Source organism: Saccopteryx bilineata, chromosome 1, assembly GCF_036850765.1.
Source record: "Saccopteryx bilineata isolate mSacBil1 chromosome 1, mSacBil1_pri_phased_curated, whole genome shotgun sequence".
Lineage (NCBI taxonomy): Eukaryota > Metazoa > Chordata > Mammalia > Chiroptera > Emballonuridae > Saccopteryx > Saccopteryx bilineata.
In genome coordinates, this window is record NC_089490.1 from 124,435,771 (window position 1) to 124,461,896 (window position 26,126).

The following is a 26,126-nucleotide window of genomic DNA, read 5'->3' on the forward strand; positions in this document are numbered from 1 at the left end:
TTTTATTAACAAAATAAAAGATATTAATAAGGAAGCTAAGCTAGCTGAAGTTCAGCCATGAGATGAATCCGGGATAATTCTTTTAAGCCAGGCTGAATTTTTCACAGAAAAATGCTTATAAACATTTAAAATCCCAAAAGGACATGAAGGAACTTACTACATTTATGAACAGTTTTGTATTTTCAAGTTCTCCATTGCTGAGACAACAAATAAAGATATCTTTTAATTATTGCATGTAACTGATTTATAAATTTATGAGTCAGAGAAAAATAAGTAACAAGAGAACATTCAAAAGCATTCTGTAATATAAGGCAGGATATGGCTCATAAATTGATGCCAGATATACAGAGGGGTAATAGTGTCAGTGTGGCCCCAACCTTTTAGTTAATTATGAAGAATTGCTAAATAGCAGGAAATGCTAAGTCATTATGACCTTGGGGAGCGTGCAGACACACACAAAGACAAACGCGCACACAGACACGCAAGCTCTCTTCGCAGTTTTTAAAATGGTTTAAAGCATCACAACTATCAGTCAAAATCTTATGTATTTTTTCATACATGGAGTTCATTTTATCACATTTAAGTAGTTGCACAGTTCACCTGACCTGTGATGGCACAGTGGATAAAGCACTGACCTGGAATGCTGAGGTCGCCGGTTCAAAACCCTGGGCTTGCCCGGTCAAGGCACATATGGGAGTTGATGCTTCCTGCTCCTCCCTCCTCCCTTCTCTCTCTCTCTCCACTCTAAAATGAATAATAATTTTAAAAAGTTGCATAGGTCAAATTCATAAAATTGTCAAACTTTGTCTCCAGTACCATTCAGCCTGGCTCAAAAGAAGTCTCCTCATGTAGCATATAACCTACATTCTCTAAGTCTAGCTCAGAAGTCTTCAAGGAGGAAAGACAATTCATTGTAATCCTGGAAGAAAATACAACTTCTATTTACATTTCTTATTCTATAGTCTTTACTCCCTTTTAATTTCTATTTTTATGTGTTTACTATTAATAAAGTCATACTTTTTTTTTTATTATACAGAATCAAAAAAGAAATTAGGAGAGCACTGACTTAGATGCCCATCTGGGAACCTAAAAAACCTAGGCCTACAGTTTCCAGCATACTAAGCCAGAATTCCTCTAACCATAATATGTCTGCAGCCAGTCAGCTATCCTCTGGTCTCATTCCATAAAAACAATTTTCTTCAAAGCTGGACATCCAAGATGATCCATGTGGTTTTATTTTCTAATCGAGCTACTAAAAGATCATCACAGGGGTCTTCACAACACAACAGGAAGGAGGGAATGGTGATGTTCTTCTCTCTTCTGTTTCATCATGTGGCCACACATTTCCGTTTTCATATGCTTGCTGAAGTGGATTATGAACTACATTGTTTAATTATTAATTAAATTAACACTCATGAAGTTAACTAGTGATTTGAAAACTTTTCCTTGAAAATAAAACAAAAATCTAGGGATTGTCAAGTAATAATAATAACGCAAGAATAAGTGAACACGGGGAAATAGCAGAACTCTTATCTCTTTGTTCCACTACTAACTCTTTGTCAGGCGTATTTCAAGAAAAATCTCTAAAAATTTAAAAAAAAATAAGGAGAGATCGTCTCAGGAAGGTTATGTTTAGCGGATGCAGTGGTATGCTATCTCGTGTACTCACCGCCTAGTGGCCCAGAGCATTGGCTGCTGAACACTCACACCTAAAGCCCTTCCCAAGAAGTTCCCCCCACCTCACCCCAGGGATGGTACACACCTAACACCTACGTGACATGAGGTTACAAAGGTCTGGTCTCTGGCTCCATTCAGGACATCTCTGTGGAGCCCTCCAGTGCAGAGCTCCCCACAGGCTGGTGAAACTTCGGCTGTGTCACAGTTAGCTCCCCTCAGACCACTCTTCCTTCTCTCGGCCCCTTGCAGGTATTGTGTCCAAGAGCCCTTCCAACCAACCAAACCCACTGCATGCAAATCTGTGTGTCGGAGTTGGTGACCAGGGAACTCTAATGTCTACTCTCATTTACCCTGAACTTTGCTCTAAGTCTTATTGTGCCCTGAATGTTAAATAAAGTACAACACATGAACATAAATTCTCAATATATGAGTGTAGGTGTGAACATGCACACACATGTCCTGAAGCATTGTGGGATCTAAAAATTCTGTTAATGTATTCACAAATACACAACGAGAGCATTTTAACTGCTGAGTTATGAAGCCAGTTTTCCATTTTTTGAGCTAATGTGTCATTAGTTTATTCATAAGCAAAGCAGGCCCTGTTCCTCAACACCATGATGTTCCCCATGGCCTACAAGACAGAGTCTGATAAGTAGGAGCCTGCAATAAAACGATCACATTGATCTGCTCACTGCCAACCATCGAATCCTTGTCTCAACTGCTCCCATCCTGCGCTTTTGGCTCTACACACACCAAACTCTCTGTGATCTCAGAAACACATCCTGTTCTTCCTCACCTCCTTTCCTTTCAATGCATGTCCTGTCTGCTCGGAATGCCCTCCTTCCCTCTTAGAGCACCACCCTCTGCCCTCCTTACCTTAACTCAGAGCCTTGCCAAGGGCAGGTTGGTGGTAGCAGTGTGACCAAGTGAGGCAACAAGGGCTACAATGTTGCAGAAATTTTAAGGAGCATAATGTAACCGACTAAATGTCAGTGGGCTTCTTATTATCATCTGGCTGCAAACAATTCTAACGTATACCAATAATAAAATGGTCCTTCTTGCAGGGTTGACTGCCCTCATGGCCTGTTCTGGGTATGCCAGTCACACATTTTGAGCCTTGACTCAGACATTCCAATAAACATTGAGCACCTTTAGTAAAACTTGTAGATTTGAACATAGGCTGTTATTAAACTCCAGGAAAACCAAAGAAGTTGTATACAAAGTAAAAGTAATCAACATATTATAATAGCCTCAGTGATAAACATTTACATAGTTGAAGTAACTGTATTTCTGAACTAATTTAACTTCTCCAAGAGATGGTGAAATTATTTTGGGACAATAGGAAAAGGAATATGTGTGGAAAAGAGCAGTATAACAAACAAACAGTAGGAAGTCAATCAATAGCTAACATTTATTTTAAATAAGAAATATAAGAAGTAAATATTTTATTTAGAAATAACAATCTGAAAGTAGTAGGAATGGGATAGGAGTGATCAGAAGTAAGACAAGAGTGCTACTTTATTTTATAACTTTGAGTTTTATACACTATATATACGTTATTTTAATATGTATTTAATAGGTTAATAAAATACTCAGCTCATACAATTCATTTAGAAAAACTTACCCAATCTCTCTTTTGTGATCTCAAAATACTCTATCACTATATCTATCACAGTGACATAGTATAATTACCAGTTGATGCTACAAGCTCCCCTATCAAATCCAGGTTCTTACAGACAATAACTATGTCTTGATTATATTTGTATCCCTTGGCAGAAGAGATACTTAAATTCAAATCTGAATTCAATAAATATTTACTGAGCTTCAGGTAGACAAAAGTAGTAATAAGATACAGGTGCCTGATTTCAAAGAATAACATTTATAACTATAAAATGTCATCACACCCTAGATTGTATAATGTGCCAAGGATTGTTTTAAGAACTTTGTGTTCATTCTCTCTTGAATCCTCACAACTGTTTTATGAGGTAAACATCACCGTCACCATTCTTCAGAAGACTGAGCAAGGTTATGTAAGTTGTCCAGCTAGAAAGAGGTAAATAATGAGCTCAAATAGGAGTATAGCATTGAACTACAGCATCCACATTCCTGGGCACAAACTCCCAACATCTGTCAAAAGACAAAACATGTTTACAACATGCTTACAATATGGTACAATATATAGAGCTAACGCTGCCATAAAAATGTTATATATATAAATATCATAAGATCAAAAGGAGAAATCTTTTGGTCAGAATATTCTATCAGGATAATGTGAAAAAGTAAAATTTAATTTGGAAATTAAGGAATGGAGAGGGTTTTGGCGAATCTGTATGAAGGGATGATATACAAAGGGAAGACATAGACATGTGAAGTCAAATGTATACATGTAGCTAGGAGGGACTACATATTCTGTGTCAAATTTCTCTCTAAAGCAGGCACGGACCCAGTCAGCAAAGTCCCTAAGAGATGTAAGAACTTAGGCAGAGGAAATATTCCATTAGGTTGCAAAAGGCTGTTAAGCTGTGGTGCTGGATTGTTTACACTACCCTCCATGTTCCCTGGAAAGACTGGAGGCAAGTTTCTTCTATCCTTTGTTTGGTGTAAAGTTAAGATGATATGTATGGTGGGGGTTTTCCCGCACTCAACACAATTTAGAGTAAAAAGAGAGGAATTCTTCAACGTATTGACGAGGAAATGAGAGTTTGCCGCTCAAATATATGCCCAAACATTGAAGAAATGGCTAGGACACATCAGGCTCATGTTTCTCATAAACACAAGAGTGTTTAACACATTCATGCCAGGACCTGCCGAATTTAAATCTTACTAAGAATGTATCTATATATATAAAAAGATAACTTTTTTGTTGTTTTTTTATTTTTTAACCTCTCTTTTTTTTTTTACAAATTCTGAAAAGCATAACAAAAAATGTAACATAAAAATGTTTTTTAATGTCAGAATAAATTTAATTTTGTCATATTTATTTTGTTTAATTACCATAAAAGCACGCTTGGACTTTATATTTTTTCTTTGATATTTGACAATTATTATAACATATTTCTCAGAAATTTGTATATAGGGCGCCTACAATTAAATGTGCCCCAACTTCAAAAAGTTTGAGAACCACTGCTCTAGTAGTTAACATGTGTAAAGCCAGTAGCCACAGCCACCATCACAGCCGCCTGGCCTATGCAGGTTCGCATTTGATTCAGACAGATGGTAATGAAACAACAGAGCCAAGAACTGGTGGACCATCATCTTTAATTCTAGCTTGCACCCAGCGGGCAAGTAAAAACACACACTGGGTTCCAAAACCCACTCATTCAGTGCTCACAAAGCTACTGACTTATCTGAGTTTCCTAGAATCAAAAGTTTCTAGCTTACTAGCCTTATTCACCTCTGTTCCCCATCTCCTTTTCTCTGCACAAACTCTACACAAACTGGCTTCTCTTTCAGCATTCTGCCATCTTGGCTGCTTCTCTCCTCTCTTTCACGTGGCCTTTCTCTGCTTTCCTACAGAATGGGCTCCTCCTAGAATGTAATCCATCTTCCCCCTGCCCACCCCGACAACATGATCTCTCTTCCTTTTAAAACCTTTAGGCGTGAAAGCCCACCCCCAACACACGTTAATATAACACGCCCATCCCAAGCAATCACCTGGGCAAAGGGCTTCCACGTGGGCAGCGCCATCTTTAACAAAGTGAGCAAAATATATTTTATCTGCCCAACAACATGGTATGTGGCTCATAATAGGTGCTTAATAAATATTTGTTGATCACTGAATGAATGAAGAGATAAATCAAAAAGGGAAAGCCAAATACAGAGCCAAGGGGATTGGAAACCAAGAAAGGTCAATTGATGAGAAGGTTTGCAGTAGATGGAAAAAGCAAGTTTAGAATTCCCTAACTTTTACCGGGTTCAGGAGTGAGCAGTGGCTTTTTATGCATTGTTCATGGCCTCTGGCATGAGCATTCTGAAAAGATTTGATAAAGTAAATGTGTGGCAGACAGTTTGGCAGTTGTCGGGGAAATAGTGTTCAGCTTGAATCCAGGATCAGAAGCAAATTCTTATTAAAAGGAAGATTTCAAATATAAGCCTGTAAAGATAGAAGATTTGGAGATAGATTGTAAGGCCCTTGAAAAGCAGGTGTGAGAGTCTCAGTCCCATTCATGTGTAGGACTCAGTCACTTTGAATTTTTTGAGAAAGGGTCAATATGATCTAAATAGGATGTCAGGAAGATTGAGCTGCCAATGGTAGATACAGCAGGGTGTAAAGAGAACTCCTAGAGTGGAGAACTTTGCAACAGTTCAGAAATAAGCTGGAAAGAGCTTGTTCCAGTGTGATATAAAGGCATATATAAAGAAAAGGGAAAATATAATGTCATTTTGATGGCTAACTCAACGGGATGTAAACATACTTCCTATATTACAATGGATAAGAGTCCAGTCTTCAAAATCCAACCAGTCTCAGTGCAAGTCTCCATTCCACCATTTACCAGCTAAGCTACTTTGGGCAAGTTCAGTTTCCATCTTTGTACAATGGGGTAACATTTGTATCCACTTGGATACAAGAGAAAGTCACTGGAAAGAATCAATAAAAATAAAAATAAACTGCTTAGCGCAGTCTCTGGCAACAGTAAACTATCAATTAACATCAACTATTCTTTCAAGCTAGACAGGAGAAGGGAACAATGATGCCAGGAAACTTATTGTTGGTGGGCATGCCTTCATGGCACAGGAAAATAACCACTTGTAAAGAGTTAACTCCTGTTCTGGCTTCTGATCTGGATTCATGCCAAACATAATCACCTCTGACTCTTTCAGAAACCTTATTCTTCAAGCTGCTTCAGCCATTTCTAAACTCAATGCTTTCAAAATTTATTACCAATTGCCCCTCGTGGTGATGCCGCCCCCCTGGAAGATATCCCAGAAACCAAACTTGGAGGCAAACCCTCCTTGGCTAAATTCTAAATTCACCACTCCTGTCTTCCCAAGAAATATCAGAAAGATTGGATATTTTGAGAGGAAATTCAATGTTAAACTTGGTTTTTAAGAGTTAACAGAGAGTGATTTTTTTTTTTTCCTCCAAGGATAGGTAATAGCATCAGATTCTGAAATTAAGCACAGCAGGAAGAAAGAGGCTGCATAGATTTCACAGAGTATCACAGGCCTCTGCAATAAAGCACTTAAAAATGCCTTGTATTGCTAATTCTTTACACAATCTCCTTTTATTTCCAAAGCAGTATGCAGTGCTTGAGCCATGAGACTTGCATTGATGTTAACATTAGATTGCTTGAATTAGAGCCATTTTTCTACTGCAACTCCTGTTACATTTAGAATTACTTTCTACCCTTTCCCCCCCAATACATTTTCCAGTCGGACTTTCCAAAACAAATGAACAGTTGCCTCTTCTAACAATGCTGAACGCACCTTTCAGTCATCACCTTAGCAAAGCATCCTTCCACTCAAGATTCCAAACCAGACTTTGCACTAAATGGGAAGTCAGCCTGCTTTACGATCACTGGATCACGTGTCACTCTGGGAATCTGAAGTAAAGGGTGGCAACACTTTTGGTCAGCTTTCAATTTCCTACCTGCCCTCCACTCCTAGTCCCACATCAATACTCCTTATTCAGCCATCGAGCTAGCCAACAAATGCTTATTAAATAGCTATATTGGCAAGGCGCTGTGCTAGGCAACATGGTAGATTTTCAAAACAGTGAAATAAAAATGTCATTAGCAGCAAAGCACTGCTCAGTGACAAACAATCAGATGGAGACTTATACTCTAAATAAACCAAGAAAATGCAGTATTATGAAGATTTGCTTTTCACAATCACCAATTTTTGGTCAGCGTTTGTAAAGATTTTTTTTTTTATTTAACAAAATATGTTTGTATCTTGAAAAACCTTTTTTTCCAGTCCATATGAATATCCTGTCAAGTTATCTATCGAGTACTGTGATCAGACGGAGAACACAGGTTACGTCCCTGACCTCATGTGGTGATTGCTGTTCCCAAAATAACACAAACAGTAGCCTAATCACTTGATCCCATACAAAACACAGGTTGGCTTCTGCCCTGTTTATTTGTATGTATGAAGGCACTTTCTGTAAGCATCCTATTAGTATAATTAAAACCTTGTTTCTGTCTTCTCACTAGGGTTCCTTTTTGTCATACTTTACCTTGATGTCTTTATCCACAATAATCATAAGTAAACTATTCTAATCTATTTTCCACCTATTACACTCTTCCTCTGTTTTCACTCATTCATTAAGCAAAGGTCTTTAAGCACCTACTATATATCTGATACTGTTTTGAGTATTTTAAATACAGAGATAAATAAATAAATCAACTTCTCATCTTAATTTTACTTAGCCACCTTAGACTTGTCCTGTGAGAAAGTTTTTCCAAGCCTAGAATGTACAAAATGGCCGTCTTCCCCCTAACCGTGACCCACTGTATGTCAGCTCCCTCACTTTTAACTTGAAGCATACTAATATTCTATGCACTCAAATTTACAAAAGGTTCTTTACATTTTATTTCAAAACTCTTAAAACCATGTGATCAGTAGAAGTCACAGCAGCAATCCAACAATCAATTATGTGTTATCTTGGCACTACTACTCTTTTTTGAGCATGTTTCTTTAATTCTCTATTCCCTATATATCAATTGCCACCAAACTAAATCAATGCAATTTTTTATTATTGGTTCTCAAACTGTTATGTGCAAAAGAACTACCAGTCATGCTTCTTAAAAATGGAGGCTACAAGGCTTCAGCCACAGAGATTCAGGTTCTTTACATCTGAGTAGGGGCCAGAGAGATAGATTTAAAAAATATACCCCAGGCGTTTTTCAACTAATGATGATTGGATAATCACCTAGTTGAGAAACACTGGTCTATGATTTCCTGTGAGGTCAATTTTTATGTATTCACAATCTCGGCTTCAAGTGAAAAAGTATTTCTTTAAGTAATATTTTAAGTAACTTAAAAACAAATTTTAATTAAAGGTAATTATTTTATTAAGCCATGTGCCCCTGTGTGCTCTATAAATACTTTTTGGTTTATAAATGGATCATGGGTACTTGATAAGAATAACCAACATTTAGAAATTAATGTATAGCTCAAGCTTCACTTTCAGCAAGGACGTCTCTTGCCTGTTCCTCTTAACTATTTCCTGTGGTAGAAAGGCAAGTATGGTTACTGCTCCCACTTTATGGATAGGAACCCACACCAGTATCCTAGCCACAGCACAATGATAAATGTATAAAGGGTACAGTCAAAAAGACTGAAATCTGGACAATGATTTTTCTGAACCTTACCTGAGGAAAATGAGCAAGCATCCAACCCATTGGAGTTATCTGCCTATCTGTGAAAAGGGGATAATACCCATCTGATTGTTAGGCTGTGAGGATTAAGTACAATTACTGATAAAAAGCACCTCGCACGGTGCCTGGACCATGGTCAAATGCTCAACCCATTAGTTTTACCATTTCCCATCGTGCGGAGCTGCTCTGAATCAAAATGTAGCTCACTTTGCAATATATGTCAGTGCGGCAATCGTTTACTCTGTTGGTGCCCTGTGCCAGGCGTCATGATGATGCCCTCCATGATGATGCTTAACTTCTACATGGCTTGTCACCCTATGGTTACCCCTTTCCAACCAGGCAGCAGCACATTTTGCACACCTTTCACTTCTCAAGTCATCCAGTGAGAGCAATATAATGCAGAGCAGTCAATGGCGCCATGAGTGTCAAGACCTTGTGGTAACATAAAGGTTTAATAAAGCATACTAAGCAGTCCAGGGAAAGGCAAGAGGGGGGCAGAGCATTTTGGGAGACTGAGAAAGTTGCCAGAAATAAATTGGGGGCCCATTAACTTTTTTTAGATACTGATAGATTTATAGATTTGTTTAGTATGCATTAAAAGCATCAGTTTATCGGCCCTAGTTGGGTGGTTCAGTGGCTAGAGCATTGTCCTGGTGTGATGAGGTCATAGGTTTGATCCCCAGTCAGGGCATATATGAGAAGCAACCAATGAGTGCACAACTAACTGGAACAAACTGATGTGCAATCTCTCTTTCTCTTATTAATGGGAAAATAAAAAAAAATTTTAAGTATCATTTTATTTCCTGATTTAATATAGAAAAGATACTATTTTACTAATGGTAAAGGTACACTGGAGATGAGGCTCAGTGTAATGGAAGAAAAGTCGAGCAGAATTATAAGCCATAGTGTGTGCTTGTTCAAAAGCAGTGCTCACGCAAAGTAAAGGCACCGACTGTGCCAGAACAAAGGACAGATTGCCCATACTGCATAGTGACACCAAGTATCGCAAGAACTTTCATGCACACCTCAGTCAGCTGCTGACACTACACATCAAACGTCAGCTTTCAGAAGCCACGAATTACACCAGGAAATCTTAGTGGATGTCAGATTTGAAGGCTAGCCTTAACCTAGAATGGAAAAGGACCAGCAACTACTGTTCAGAGGATATAAACCTAGCTCAGCAGAGAATTACGTAAGTTTAGTGACAAACAGCATCTTGGAAACACCATCAAAAGTAGTAATACTTCTTTTCTTTTGTTCTCACAAATGTTAAGTTCATCATCTGTTCAACTAGAAACACTGAAGTACCCAGTGCTCACTATTTAGGGAAAACTGTGCCAGAACGCCCACAGTAAGCCGTCTTTATCCTGAGCACAGTCCCCAGAGGGGTCACTTGTCTGAGGAATGTGTCAAAAATTAGCTCTTTCCTGCCTCCCATCCTCCTTAGATTTTTGAAGTTGTCTCAGGGCCAGTTTCCCACACAGTACAACACACAGAACCACCTGAAAAACCAGAGGCAAAGTACCACTGGGCTCATGAATCTCACTTGAAACTGACATGCAAAGGCAACATCTTATGTCCAGAAAAGAAAAAAACAAAAACAAAAACAAAAAAGCTCCTTCGTCCACACAGAATTGCTCTCCATTACATTACTGAGTATCAGTCTGACTGAGTCTAAATGGCATGGTCTTCATCCTCTACTGCAATCATCCCCCCATGCTGGCCCCCCAAAAATAGCAACAACTCAATTTTCAGTGCAATAACGTCTTTTCTTAGATGTTGTCTCCCAGTGGGTAGAAGAATGAACTGCTGCAATGCCACCAGATCCTCTACAGTTTCTTTTAATTTAAAGTTACAATAGGAGGGAAGAAAAGAGACTTTCTATTAAGGGACAACTCCCTGAAGGGTCTCTTAGCTGACGAGCGAAGGACTGCTCGTGGCAGTGATCAAATCTAATGCGACAAAGTACTGGTGGCTCTGCAACTCATCACAGCAGGCGCTCGCGCTGAGGGCCACTTGAGTTCAGTGCTTTGTGGTGCGGCAAGTTGGTTTAGGAACAGTAACACAGGGGAGCAAAGACTGGAAAGGTGTTTGAGGCTAAGATAAAATGCAGACTTACAGTGCAAGTCTCTTCTCAACTGAATAGGAAGCCTAGAGGGGTAAGGAAATGAAGAGAACATTCTGTCTACCTCGTGCTTTAAGGCAATTTACCTGAAGATGGTCAAGGTCAGTTGGAATAGCTGTTGTACGGTTTATAACCTGCTAAAACTAAGGATTGAAGTATGAGACATTAACTGTGCTGCACTATTTTTCAAAGGCAAACATTGGGGATGTTTGCTTGCATAAACAATGCCTTCAAATTACATTAACTATCAGTGGTTTCAAGATATTTTTGATCACCTGATACAACAGCTATACCTTTCAGTTGCATTTAAGAGTACATTAAAAGGAGTGCAATATATATTGAGCATCTTCTCTATGCTATACATGGTTCTATAGATTTTCATCTAATCTCTTATAACCTCATTTGATCTTAACTAGGACTCTGTGAGGTGATATGATTATCATGTTCATTTAACTGTGAAGGCAAATAAAGTATTAGAGAGCTCAAAAAACATTTTTTTTTAAAGTCAGGTTGTTTTTTTAGTGGAAAGTCCACCTGACCAGGGTGACTGCCACTAACCCTTGGGTAATACTGCCAAACCACAACTATACCACTCAGGTCTCCTATTGCAAGAAAATAATGGACTCAGTCCCACCTGCTGCCCCTATGTCTCTAGCATCATTTGTGCACTAAGACCATGCTTCCATAGGGCTATGACTGAGCACAGTGGGGGTGCAAATGCAGGTCTTCCTTGGGAACAGAGGACCCCTCTAATGGCTGTCTCTCATCTGCCCAGCCAAATCTTTCTTGGACTGTGCCACAGTCAGCTTCTTCCTACTCAGTTCTCTGTCCTTCCTTCTGTCCCTCCTGGCTTCAATGTCAAAACTTGATCACTGGTAAAAGGCTGTCCTAGCCTTCTCCTGTTCCCTCCTCCAATAAACTTCTTACATGTCTAATTCCATTTTGGCATATGCTTCTTGAGGGACAGTAATTAATGCAATAACCAAGTCATTTATTTGCTTTTTTGGCTCAGTGGTAGAGCGTCGGCCTGGCGTGCAGGAGTCCCAGGTTCGATTCCCGGCCAGGGCACACAGGAGAAGTGCCCATCTGCTTCTCCACCCCACCCCTTCTCCTTCCTCTCTGTCTCTCTCTTCTCCTCCCGCAGCCAAGGCTCCACTGGAGCAAAGTTTGCCCTGCCGCTGGGGATAGCTCCATGGCCTCTGCCTCAAGCACTAGAATGACTCTGATTGCGGCAGAGCGACGCCCCAAGATGGGCAGAGCATCGCCCCCTGGTGGGCATGCCGGGTGGATCCCCGTTCGGCGCATGCGGGAGTCTGTCTGACTGCCTCCCCGTTTCCAGCTTCGGAAAAATACAAAATAAAATAAAATAAAATAAAAAAGCCTTTTCTTTATGTTTGGTCAGTTGTACTTACAGAGAAATACTATCATTGGGAAAAGAAAATAAGCACTAATTTCTGTTACTACTATATATCATATCTTTAAACAGGCAATGGTATATTTATTGTGTCTTTGTCCTTGAACCCAATTTAAACAAAAAACCCAATGAGATTCTTTTTGAAGGAATGTTGACTCCATACGGCAAAATATTGCAAAGTCAGATTTATTTCTTTTTTCAAATGAAATTTCTCTATCCACATGTATTATAACTTAATATAACTTAATATAATTGTCAATGGATAAAAATCACAAAATAAATTTTCACTAGTTTATATCTACAATGGGAAATCAAAAAGGATACCATGAGGAGAGATCTATAATTAGGTTGTAAAGTTTTTGTTTGCCTTTACCTATTATGTAGAATAAAATGTTAATTACCGAAGGAAGACTTATATGAATAAAAGATAGAATTCACACTTGCACCAAATACAGCAACTTAATATAACCACATTGTCAGAGATCATGTATAGACAACTGAATCACTATTTTAAAGTGTTGATCTCAGCCTTGAGAAAGTGATATATTTTTTCTCCCTGGACTCAAATGAATTCAAAGCAAGTATAAAATGAAGCTTCAAACATTATTAATGATTTAAAAGACTTGATTGGAGAAGAGTGAAGCTAACATTTACTGAGCACCTAGTCCTGACAGACTCTCTCTTAGGAATCCAACATGTATCTAGTGTAATTCATGCATATTCTTGTAAGAAAAAGTATTATAATCCCCAGCTTTAGAGGTTAAAAAAGGGGGCAGAGCACTGAATGTTCAGAACTCCAAGTCATTGAAGAATTATAAGTAGACATAAACTGAGACACTCTGAATGTTAATGGGATTGCCTCTTCTGCATCCTGGTTCTTTCCTGAATTTCCTACCTCCAAGGCTTAATTGGTGCTATTGTGACAATGCAATACCTAAGCTTCTGGGGAAGATCAACTGAAGGTCCACCCAGAGCCCTGCCATGCTGTTGACTATTGCACTATTTGTCCCCTTTGGACATGCGATGCCACATAATCATGAAGGTTGTTAATTGACTGATGAGTAACTACTGTGCATCAAAGATAGAATCAGTTTTTAAATTTATAATAAATTTTAATAAAGAATGAATGGATTTATACCTGTGGAAATCAATACCACCACCCAAACACTCCTGTAAATACATTTTTTTTCTGGGTGGCTTTTTATTCTTTAAGGTTCAATTTTTAAAGGGTGGTAATTCAATGTACTCTTTAAATGCATTCATTTTTCCTCTAACTTTATCAATATGTTGCCCTTACTGAATGTCATCCTTACCCATAAGTGGAGTAATTACTTTCCTATAAGATATGAATTGAGTAGTACTGAAAAATAATCCCAATGTTTATAAATATTTTTTATTGATAGCTTCACTTGATATTTGTAATCCCCACAAGTCTTGCCCTAGTAATTAGATAGTGATAATAAATTACAATAATAATAATGGTAATAATGACACTTAGAGAATTAAACCATAATAGGCTATTAATGCCTTTGAATTAATTAATTTCTGAGCCAGAAGTTAAACTGGGAAAATGGGGCAGAAATTCAGTATGGTCCATCAGAGCAAACTGGGCTGTTATCAAGAACCCATCCTAAAGTTCAGTTCCCTGATCAGGAGAGTATTCAAAAGCACCCGTTTAGGCAGCTAACTGGGTAGAGATTTGAAGAAAACAACTCCAAAAAAGCATATTCTCCTTCATTTTAAAGACAAGGCTATTGAATACAGTAAACTCTATGAACTAGTATCGTACAAATGTCCCAGCTGAAAATGACTCAAGGTGCTTAGGTGTCTGCCCTGCTCCTGATCTGTAAGTACTCCACTTCTTCCCCTTTAAATAATAATAAAAAAAATCAGTATTTTTAAGCAAAAGATTTGATCCTTGCTTCTTAGTCTTAAATTTTTCATTTTACTCTTCTTTTAAGAACATCTTTTCATGCAAATAAACTCTTGGTTTAACTGAAGATCATTCAATAACTTCTCTACCTCTAAAATCCTTCTCCTAAATGTTAGATATGAGTAATTAGTTATGCTACATCACACACAGAAAATAAACAGCAAGGACCCCACTCACATTTGAGAATTATTTACCATTCCCACTCCCCACACTCCTCCAAATGGGAATTGGATAACAAGATTGATCATAATTGGATTAAGAACTATAATTCTTTAATTCATTTATCAAACGGAGGCATTTGGAACCATTTACTTACAGAGTTGTTTAGACAGTTTTGTGTAGTGTTTTTTAAGATAAACCAAAATGCCTTTCTGAAACAAGTTTCAGATCCCAAATCATTAATATATGACAACCAAATGTAGACAATTTATAAATGGGTGTTTTAAAACAATGTTTGCAACAAAATTGAACTTTTATTTTATTAACTATCTACAAATCTAAGTTCAGGATATAGTTTATTTGAAACAGCCAAGCACTTTCTTCGCCTTTAAAATAAATCTACATTTTGCAGGCTAAAAAATTTGCAACAAGTGTGTGAGGGAATGCATTGACTTCCGGCATAGACAAATAAGTTTTCCAGGTTACTTTCAGAACTATGATTGTAGTTTTTTCTCCCACTGGAGGTGATTAGATATTGGGTGAATCATCCAGGTTATGCCAATCCATTATATTCAACAATTTTACCTGCTGGAAATCTAAACGATGTTCAACATTGGAACTCAAAATTATTTGAAATCTAGTGTGTTTTAGATGACTAAAAAAAGTTTTATCCTGCCTTGTATATTACTTTTTTTGTATCATGTGAACATGGCTTCAAAATAATAATTGTCTATTACTCAGTAGAAGAATAAAACTTTTTCAAGAAAATGGTATATTCTTTTAAACATTATATCTTATTTTTAATTTGGTTTATAAGGAAAAATTGCTAAAACATTCCAATTCACATTTTAATTGAAAAATGAAATTTTAAACTCTCCATATAGCTTGTCCCTTAACTCCAACAAGAACAACAACAACAAAAAAGAAAACTATCATACCTGAATATAATGTTCACTTTTTTGTTCTTTGCTATTTACTCCATATATGCCACAGATAACATCTTTATAAGCATATATTCATTTTTCTCTTTTACATAACCATGTGTCAGTCTAAACAGGATGTGCATTTACATGTATAGCACTAAATTAACTTGAAATAACCACTGGATCTCAAACACCCGATTATTTACCAAATACCTTTGAGAGTTTTGAATCCTGTATATAACACGCCATTCAACCAGAACGGTTTAAGCTCAACCAAAACTAGTACAGGGTTTCTGTATGAAGAGTTGAAGCTCTTTCTTTATTTTTTTTCTTCATATATTAAGTGTTTACTGTCTCAAGTCTATGCCAGATTGGTTCATTATTGTCCATTCAAAGGTTACAAAAAGAGATTTTTTAAAACCCACAGGCAAATAAAAAACTCTATTAATTGCTCATGTATAAGACCACTGGAAAGAAAAGGGGGAAAAAAATTTCAAATGAGTATGCTAGTATATAATTAACACAAATAACTAAATAATTATGCACATCCCTTCCCACCCCCACAAGTAAATGTTTTTAAACAACTCCTCTGATGAAAGATTTACCTTTTAGGCAAACAAAAGCAATCCCTTCCAGTTTAAGGATTTCAGGCTGTATTGCATCAGTTTTAAGTGATGCTTATGATTTTTATCTTGTATAGTTGAGGAGTAAACAGTTGATGACATAATTTGCAGGAGAACTTTGCACAATGCCTGATAGAACTTCCAGTGTAAGTGCTTATGATTTTAAATCATTGTGGCTGAATGTATCAAGGCTTCAGCCTCAGAGCTATATTTAAATCAGGAAGAAGCACCCCCAGAAACTTTGTCCCGTGTATCTTCATTTGAAACCGGACTCCTTCCTATCAAGGCTAACAGCAGTTCACAATACAGCTGGGTTCCTCCAAAGTTAGATCAAAATTCAGCAGCCCTGTGAAGACCCTAAGAAATTGTCCTCTTTTTAAAATTCTATAAAAGTCAAACTTAAAAAAAAAAAATGTCTGTAAACTTTAAAACCATCTGGTCCCTCACCTAATCACTGTTGGCAATCGAGCCTCACTCCTGTAATCCTGATCAAAAACTCTGCTCTGTTTTTTTCTGACTGAAATGCCCACTGCCAATGAATCTCCCACGCGCCCACTTCACTGGTCTGTTTTGTTTAAGGATACTTGGGGACATTATTTATGAGCATCAAGGAAACAAATCATTCTGTCTAGTCCCTTTGCAGATTCCCACACTTACTACCCAAAATCCCACAGATCTCCCTTGGTGTTGTTGCCCTTGACTAAAGAACTGTGCTGAACTGAAGGAAGCCTCTGGGGAAATCAGCTCCTGCCTTTCTGGACAAACTACTTTGGATATCTGGATACTGTGAGGATCTCAACCGGAATAGCACAAATTCCTAAACTTTTCTAAAGAAGTACAGTTGACTGCCACCCAGAGTGCCTCGGCTGGCTGACATGAAAATATCCCCTGCATATTGACAGAATTCCTCATGTTGACCTGCTTTAGTTGAGAAGGAAAGGCATTAAAATGAATTCACATTTAGCACTGTCTGAATTTTTTACCCACAGAGGCCAATGTCTTCGGTTATTCAGGGTCAAACTATTTATTAATATATTCGTTTTACAAAGTGTAAGGAAAAATTGCTATTAAAATATGTAAATAATACTTTCGTGTGCATCCTCTGCCGGCCGATTAATATGCAAGAAACTGCTGCTATCAAATGGAAACATTTCCAAATCCAGTTTGATTTCAACTCGTATAACCTCTTGTTCTTGCTTATTACTGTAGCCCCAAAGTGCACGCGGAGATTTCCCAATCCCGCGTTTCAAGTGACAACACTCAAGGGGTCTTCACTTCGTACGCGGAATGGGGTGGGGGAAAGTAGTTGCAATTAATAAAGCTTCCGGTCTCTGAAGTCCCTAGAATCCTGAAGGATGAGACTTGTTTCCGAAATTCCGGGCGGGAGGGAGGGGGAGTACTAGGGAGAGGGATTGCAGAAAGCGAAACAAAAAGACCAAAGGAGGGAATGTGCAGGTTGTGAGGTGGGTTGGGGGTCACGTGGATATTCTAGGAAGGGGAAGGAGCTCTGTCCAACTTTTGGGTCTGTCGTTTGGCGTGAACTGAGGTGCAGAGCCCAGGCTAGGATCTCTCCTGCACTCCTGCCCTCCGCTCTCTTCACCACTTCCACCGCCACCACTCGGAACACCATACCGGCACCAGCAAGCGGGCTCCCCACCAAGAACACAAAGTTATTCCATTTTTCTGAACTGGGTCCGAGAGCGCAGCCCAGGGGACCCCCCACCCCCAGACAGGCGCCCCCGAGGATGACAGGGCCACTTTCACTCTCGAGCCGCCTCCCGCCTCTCCCGCCCCCGGATGCCGGTCCCCCTCCCTCTGTACTTGAGGAAACTCCGGCGGCGGCCCCCTCCCTCCCAGCCGGCTCTCCAGCTGGAGCCGGGAACGAGCGCTGAGTGGCGGGCAAGGCGAGCGGCAGAGGGGAGCTCTGCGCCTTGGAGGTCTGCCCACAACAACGTCGGGACGAACAACAAAGTTAAAACGCTGCGATTCACGCACCTTACCGGGTCTCCTTAGTGTCTCCTCCGGCGTGGGATGCAAAGTGGCACAGTGGCGGGCTGGGGGCCCCCGGGAGGAGACTGGAGATGGGTTTTGGTGGCTCGCCTTTTTCAGTGTGTGTGTGTGTGTGTGTGTGTGTGTGCGCGCCTGTGTGTGCCTGTGTGTGTGCCTGTGTGTGTGTGTGTGTGTCTAGGAGTGTGTGTGAGTGTGTGCGGGCGCGCGTCCCTCTTCCCCGTCTCTCGCTCGCTCGCTCGCTCGCGCTCCCCTTGAAGCTCTCAAGGACGAGGTGAAATCCCTTTGCTGGTCATGAGGCGGCTTCAGAGACAAACAACACAATACGAGTGCAAATAACAAAAGGCAAAAGACAGTAGGAACAATGGGGGAGGCGAGGGCAGAGCAGCAGCCGGCTGCCACCACGGCCCGGCGTCCGCCGGCGGGGGGGACGGGGCACGGGGGCAGCCTCGGGGGCTCCGACTCCCTCCAGGTCGCCCCCACGCTCCCGCAAACCCGCCCTGACCTCCTTCTCGCAGCTCGCCGCCTGGCCGCCCTCTCTGTCCATCCGAAGGGAACGAGCCCAGAGTTTGCTTCCCCGTCTGCTGCAGAGTAACTCGATTGTAAATAACGCGGTGATTACCCACACCGTGCAGGAATGTTTTAGAAAAAAAAAAAAAAAAATCTGCCCTCCACTTAAAGGAGCGATAAAATGAAACGGCAGGAGTGGAAGGAGTGGAGAGAGTGCGCTATCTCTAGATCTCAGCGGAGCTCGCGTCTATAAATATGCATTCATGTTTAGTCAAGTCCCCTTTGTCAACTTCTTCCTTGCGCTGGAACCTCGCCCGCTGCCCTGTAGCCGTGACCCGGGCCCCTCCTCGCCCCCACGCGCGTTTGCACACAGTCGAGCCCGTCCCGAGGGCGCGTGTCGGGGTTCGCTGGCGCCCGCGGAACCTTCGCGGAGGCTGGAGCGGAGAGAGGTTCTGGGTTTAAAGCGACCACGGCCGCCGGGGAGCCCGGCTCTGCGCCCGCGGGTCCGCGCCGCCGGCCGTTCCCACCCACCTATTCCCGGGGTGGGGAGGGAAGGAAGGAAGAAAAGTTTTCAGGCGCTCTCATCCCTGCCTCTGGGGTGGTTGAACTGGTTTTGTTTTGGGAGAGTAAAGCCAAAAACCCAATGCCCAAGAACCAAGGAAAGATATTTAGGGAGAAAAAGGCTCCGCGCCGGGCTACGACTCCTGCGACCCTGGAGCTGGCTCCTGCCGGCGAGACGGAGACCCCCGAGTTCCCTCACCCTCGCAAGGAACTCTGTAGGCAGTGCCCCGAGAGAGGCTGCCGCTGATTTGTGTGCTCTGACAGCTCCCGGGCTGCCTCGGCGCGGATCTCCAACAATCTTACTTTCATTGACACAAAACAGCTGCCGGTTTGCCGGGGGTGGGGTGGGGTGGGGGGCTATCCAACTCAAACCAGGGAGGAGGGGGGACCCTGACTGATCTTTCCAGGCCGGGTGTCCAGAAAAAGGGCGAGGAGGTGTCGCGACGGACGCAGCGGGTCTGGAGGAAGGCATTGGAGAAGAGGACTGAGACACAATACGAGCAACACGTTTCTTTTTCTCGCTGCTCTCTTCCTGTTCCCCAGCTCTATACAGCTTTGCATCTTTTCCGTCCTCGTCTCAGTGATTTTTTTTTTTTTTCCAGACGCGCATTCATTGAGTGAGCCGCGTCCCTGGGCACCCCCAGCGTTTCCCAGAGTGCAACACCACCACCAGGAGATCAATGACCACAGTCAGTTTATTCTTCACGCGCCTGGAAGAGCAGGGCACTGAAGCAGCATGGGAGGGAGGCTTAGGGCTTACCTGTCCGTGCGGTCTTCCTCACACCTCTGGCTGGTTTCTAACCGGTAGCTAGTAAGCAAATATAGTTTCTTAATGCATGCAACACATACCAATCACAATGTATTCACCTATAAAAGTGATACATCCTTTCTCCCCCCCCCCCTTCTACCCTTTGTAGATTTGTTTCTGGGGGTGGATTGATAATACCTGAGATTTTGCACTTGTCTAGAGTGAAAATTTTCCAGGGTTTCTGATGATTGATTATTTGGTACCAGCTTTCTAAAACAGGCTAAACACCTTTCCTTAGAACAAAAAAGTGAGAAATGCAAATCTTAATAACTCAAGGCAAAAAATTCAAAGTGTAGGCACAGTTATTATCCACTCCCACAAAGAAAAGCTTCCTCTTCCACAAATATTTGATCACATAGAGCCCAATAATTAAGAGAGCAATCAAATAAACTCTGAGCTTTCATGGGCACTCCAAATGATCATCTGCCTAGAATTTATAAGCAGGGTAATCATTTGCTGCTTGGATATAGCTCTGGGTATGGCATTGTAAATGTGTATCCTTAAACAATTTTACTGTTTTCTTAAGTATATATTTAATGAGCAAGACCATAGATAATAATATTTAAATTGCTGGATCAGTGTGGCCTCAACAACTATGTGAAAAAAATTCTTGGTATATGTATGACACACTTTTCTTACATGTTACTTTTCCTCATATTTCCTATTCTATCCAAGCTTCAAATCAGAGAACTTGTGTAATAAGAATATAAGAATTTATCAATAATTGTACTATACCTAGAATTTAGTACTATTTTTATTTTAAACAGTTCCTGGCATACATCAAGTGATTTATTCTCATAATATAATACATATGTAGTTGCTTTTCACAGCTACCACTGTGTCAGGTCCAGGTTCTTCTGTAATGCGCGAGTGGCAGATCAGGCCCAACTACAAAAAACGTCCCCTCTACCAAGTAGATGAAAATATATATAATGTTTGAAAAGAGAGAGTCATTTACACTGAATTCCCCCTAGATTTCAATCCATTTCTCTTAGACCATACTCGACCATACTCAGTGAAAATAAAGAGACAGAGGGAGACCTTTTCCCTGGGTCTCTGGTCAGTGGGTGACGAGGATGCCTGCTTGGCTTCACCTTACCAAGCAGAGAGGTGCCACCTCCTCTGGATTCAGCATCTACTGCTTCTTCAGTGTAACGGCTTTTGGGGTGAGCAGGCTTTCTACTGACAGGAGAGGGAGGCTGGGCAGAGGGAGAAAAGGGGCAAAGTTGAGAGCTGCCTGGAGAGTTATTGGTAAAATTTGAATTACACCAACCTCTTCCCTTTTGCTCCTGCAGGGAGTGAAACTTCTTCATTATGGTTATTGAAACCACATGCCCTTAAGATTAATCCATGACCATTATATAGCAACAGCATAGCTGATCAAAAACTTCCAGTGGGATGTTTGTTTGTCTTGGGCTTTAAAGAAAACACCCACATTTAAAGTGGGACTGATATATCGTATATTAAAGATTAGTATTTCCATTTATCAAGCATTTACAATGTTCTAGGCTCTCGGCCAGGTGTATTTGTGTGTGTGTGTGTGTGTGTGTGTGTGTGTGTAATGTTGTCTCTGCTTCTTACTGTAAACTTGAAAGAATGTACCATCATTGTTTGTACCTAAACTAAAGCTCAGAAAGGTTAAATGACTTGCCCAAATCACACAGCTTCTAAGTGGTTGTGCCAGCATGTGACTCCAGATTGCTCCAACTCTAAGCATGTTCTCTTTACTTCATCTTGACGCCACCTACACTTTATATTGGGGCTACTTTCCAACAAGAAATAGTATTGCGGCCCTGGCCGGTTGGCTCAGTGGTAGAGCGTCGGCCTGGCGTGCAGAAGTCCCTGGTTCAATTCCCGGCCAGGGCACACAGGAGAAGCGCCCATCTGCTTTTCCACCCTCCCCCTCTCCTTCCTCTCTGTCTCTCTCTTCCCCTCCCACAGCCGAGGCTCCATTGGAGCAGAGATGGCCCGGGCGCTGGGGATGGCTCCTTGGCCTCTGTCCCAGGCGCTAGAGTGGCTCTGGTCGCAACAGAGCGACGCCCCGGAGGGGCAGAGCATCGCCTCCTGGTGAGCAGAGCGTTGCCTCTGGTGGGTGTGCCAGGTGGATCCCGGTCGGGCGCATGCAGGAGTCTGTCTGACTGTCTCTCCCCATTTCCAACTTCAGAAAAAATACAAAAAAGGGGGAAAAAAAAGAAAAAAAAAAGAAATAGTATTGCATTAAATGGGTGCATTTAAAATACCAAATTTATACTCTTTATAGTCTAGTCATAAGATATGTTGTTATTTTCACTCACATTGCTCATTCGATAACTGAAATTTCCAAGAAAATTTGTGGGTCATTGTGGGGCAGCTGTGTCAAGCTTGTTCACTGGTTTACTGGTTACAAGCAGTTTGCCCGATGGGTGCGTGAGCATGCGACAGTGCCACGTATGTATGGCCTATACAGTGGGCCCTTGTCTATCACGAAGGTTAGGTTCCAGAACCCCCCACGATAGGCGAAAATCCATGAAGTAGGGACCTTATATTTATTTTATTATTTATATATATTTTGAGCTTTACAAACCCTCCCTACACTCTTGTTAACCTTTCCCACACTGTTATTAACTTTTCTCATGCTCTTATAAACACTTCCTATGGTCTTAAACACTTTCTATACTCTTAAACCAGTGTAATTTTAACAACATATAAAATTCTATATGGATACTCACCAGTGAATATACTACAACTTGAATGATGATGATTTAATATGTTTTAGTTAATATTTTAAAATATTTTTATATTGTTTTTAATTTTTTTAGGCTAGAAAATGCTTTTACCACAAAATAATTAAAATAATAAATATATAAAAATACCTATATATCACAAAATCTCATGATATAGCAAAAAATCTGCAATACAAAATTAGATATATACAATTAAAAAATCCATGATGCAGTGAGACTGAGAAAAGTAAACTGCGATATGGTGAGGGATGACTGTATAAGGCTGTGGGTGCTTGTGCTCAGGGGGACTGTGCATGCGCAGATTACCTGTCTGCTGCTGTGAGGGGCCATTTTGCTGTGTTTTTTTTTGCATGAGGTGTGCTTTTCCTTGCTCTCTTGCACTCACTGTGAATAGCAGATTTTCCTTTGTTTGTTAGCTCTTTCCCTTTTGTTGTTTATTTGCTTGCCTGTCCTTGAGAGCCTCCAATAAACAGGTGTGGCCCGATGCTATCCAGCTCCACAGTTCCTCTATGCCCAAATCCAATGTGAACCTGCCTGGCCTCAGCCACTGGCATTACATCTGGCACAGTGAACAAGGTTCAGAGCAGATGGGTATGGAGCCACCAACACCCTTGAAGGGTGGGGTAGAGGAGTGGTTGCTGTTCTCCAGCATATAGTTCCCCAAGGCTGTCCTTTTGGGGGCCTTAGGCTGGGTGTTTTTTATAGCCCTGCAAGAGGAAACTGAGAGCTATGTGTGAGAGGTGGTCTGAGGTCAAAAGCTCCAGGGCAAGCTGCGGATGAGAGGCAACAAAGGCATGAGCTGGAACAGTATCTGGAGAAAGAGCTGCAGATCTGAGAATTGCAAGTCAGACTGCAGGCAGAAAACCAGCACTAGAGTCAGCACTGGAGTTGGAGGCCAACTGGGTTTGAGAGTTGCATTGTGAAGTGCAGGCTGAACACCAATGGTGCCTGGAACTGGAGCATTCTCTGCAGAAGGAATTGCAGGTTCCTGCGTTGCAGATTGCCCCTGGAAGCTGAATGTTGTCAGCGACAGCTTTTGGAGAAACAACTGCAGGTTCAGGAGCTTCAGAGTCAGCTTCAGGCCAAGAGCTGGCAGCTGCAGGAGCCGAAGTGGGTGCTGAACACAGAGCTGCATTCATTTCAGCAGAGTTGCTGAGTCGGCAGGAGCAGATGTTTCCAACTCCTCCTCACCTGAGGGGGAGGCTCAGACTGCAACCATGGTCCACAGACTCAGGGCCCAGCCAGCCAGTGGTCACCAAGAAGGTAAAATCCCACCGGCAAAGAGTCCCTCAGGGGCAACCACACCTTTCTCCACAGTTAGTGGAGCACTCTGTGGTCCAGCCCTACACCTGGGCAGAGCTGATGGAGTTGGGGGAGCAATTCAGGCAGAAACCCATGGAACCACTGGCAGCCTGGTTGCTGAGGTTGTGGGACATAGGGGTGAATAGCATCATGCTCTCCAGAACAAAGATGGAGAAATAGGCCGCCATTACCACACACTCCTTCTTGAGGCAGTGTCTTCAGAACTGCTATGGCAACCCAGGAAACCGTACGGTATTAGAATGGGTGATGGCCGCCATTCATATGGTCTGGAAGAATGTTGGGGACTTGCTGGGGGCAGTGAGTCAATGGCTGTGCTATTGTGAGTAAAGGTCCTTCAGGATATAGGTGTGAAGAATGCTTTCCACCCAGGGTCCCATGGACATATCCCATATGAAAGCATGTGTCTGGGTGGTGAACGAGGGCAAATAACAAAGACCTGGGTTTTGTGTTAAATCCTGGGGAGTTGTCTGGTCAGTAAGACAAAGGTTATCTCTGATGCAGCTATAGATAAGATCCAAGCATACCGTGTGCTCAGTATGGTAAAGCAGTTACAGGAATTACTAGGACTGTTAGGGTATTGGTGAGCATTCATACCCCATTTAGCTCAGTTACTGCATCTCTTATATCATCTTATTTGAAAAGAGTTTTACTAAGATTGGACAGAGCAGGCACAAAGTGCATTTGCAGCAGCTAAGAGAGGTGTCAAGGTGGCACAGGCCTTGAATGTGTTTGATCCTGCCAGGCCCTGTGAGCTTGATGTCCAGGTAACAACTGAGGGGTTTGGATAGGGCTTCTGGCAATGGACAGAGTGCCAATGGCAACCTATTGAATTTTAGTCCCAATTGCAGAAAGGTGCCTAAGTCCGTTACTCATTAGTGGAGAAGCAATTGGCAGCTGTGTATACTACCCTCCTAGTCACTGAAAGTGTTATGACCATGACTCCAGTTATGGTCAAGACCACCTACCCTGTCGCAGGATGGGTGAGAGATTGGGCAACCAAACCTTGTAGTAGTACAGCCCAAACCTGTGGGGTGCATACTTGCAACAGTGCTGTGCTCTTAGCACCAGCCCATTAAGGGCAGAACTGCAGGAAGTCTTGGGTCCAGTCACCTATGCAACATTAGAGTCAGGTGCAATTGGGGCTCAGGAGGCAGAACCTGAAGTCAGTCCCTACCAGGAGGGGCAGGTGCCCATCCCCAAGGATGCCTGGAATACTGACGGTTCTATCAGGGGCCAACTGGCCAAGTGGACAGCCATAGCCTTCCATCCGGCCACTGAGACTATTTGGATGGACACAGGTACAGGCCAGAGCAGTCAATGGGCAGAATTAAGAGCCATATGGCTGGTTGCCCATAATGAACCTTTACCTCTGGTTATCTGTACTGACAGCTGGGCTATCTATAGTGGACTGACCATTTGGATTGCTACTTGGCACACTTACCAGTGGATAGTAATGCACCATCTGGTTTGGGGTCAGGCCATGTGGCAGGACTTATGGGAAATAGGACACCAGAACAGGTGACAGTATACCATGTCACAGGGCATGTCTCTCTCACCCATTTTGAGAATGATGAGGCAGACATTTTGGCGAGGGTGCGATGGTTGGAGACTGCACCTGCAGGTGACATGGCCCAGTGGCTCCACTGGTGTCTGCTCCATGTGGGACAAAAAACTACTATACAGTGTGTCCATAAAGTCATTGTGCACTTTTGACCGGTCACAGGAAAGCAACGAAAGACGATAGAAATATGAAATCTGCACCAAATAAAAGGAAAACTCTCCCAGTTTCATACCTATTCAGTGCAATTTGATGTGGGTTCACACACAGATTTTTTAGGGCTCCTTAGGTAGCTACCCCATATAGCCTCTACAGACTCGTCACTGACTGATGGCCTACCAGAACGGGGTTTCTCCACCAAACTGCCAGTTTCCTTCAACTGCTTATCCCACCGAGTAATGTTATTCCTAAGTGGTGGCGCTTCGTTATAAATGCACCGATATTCACATTGCACTTTGGT

General features: G+C 41.7%; 1 protein-coding gene across 4 annotated transcripts in view; it reads right to left on the reverse strand.

The window, feature by feature from the left end:
- Window positions 1-18,762, reverse strand: part of SOX5 (SRY-box transcription factor 5) — a 1,095,444-nt gene extending 1,076,682 nt beyond the window's left edge. For 2 of the 4 annotated variants that reach the window (XM_066264754.1, XM_066264758.1), the window contains exon 1: window positions 18,172-18,669. The gene's annotated coding sequence lies outside the window, so the exon portion shown is untranslated. The other 2 variants (XM_066264766.1, XM_066264755.1) reach the window with 2 other exon arrangements.
- Window positions 18,763-26,126: the final 7,364 nt, after the last annotated feature.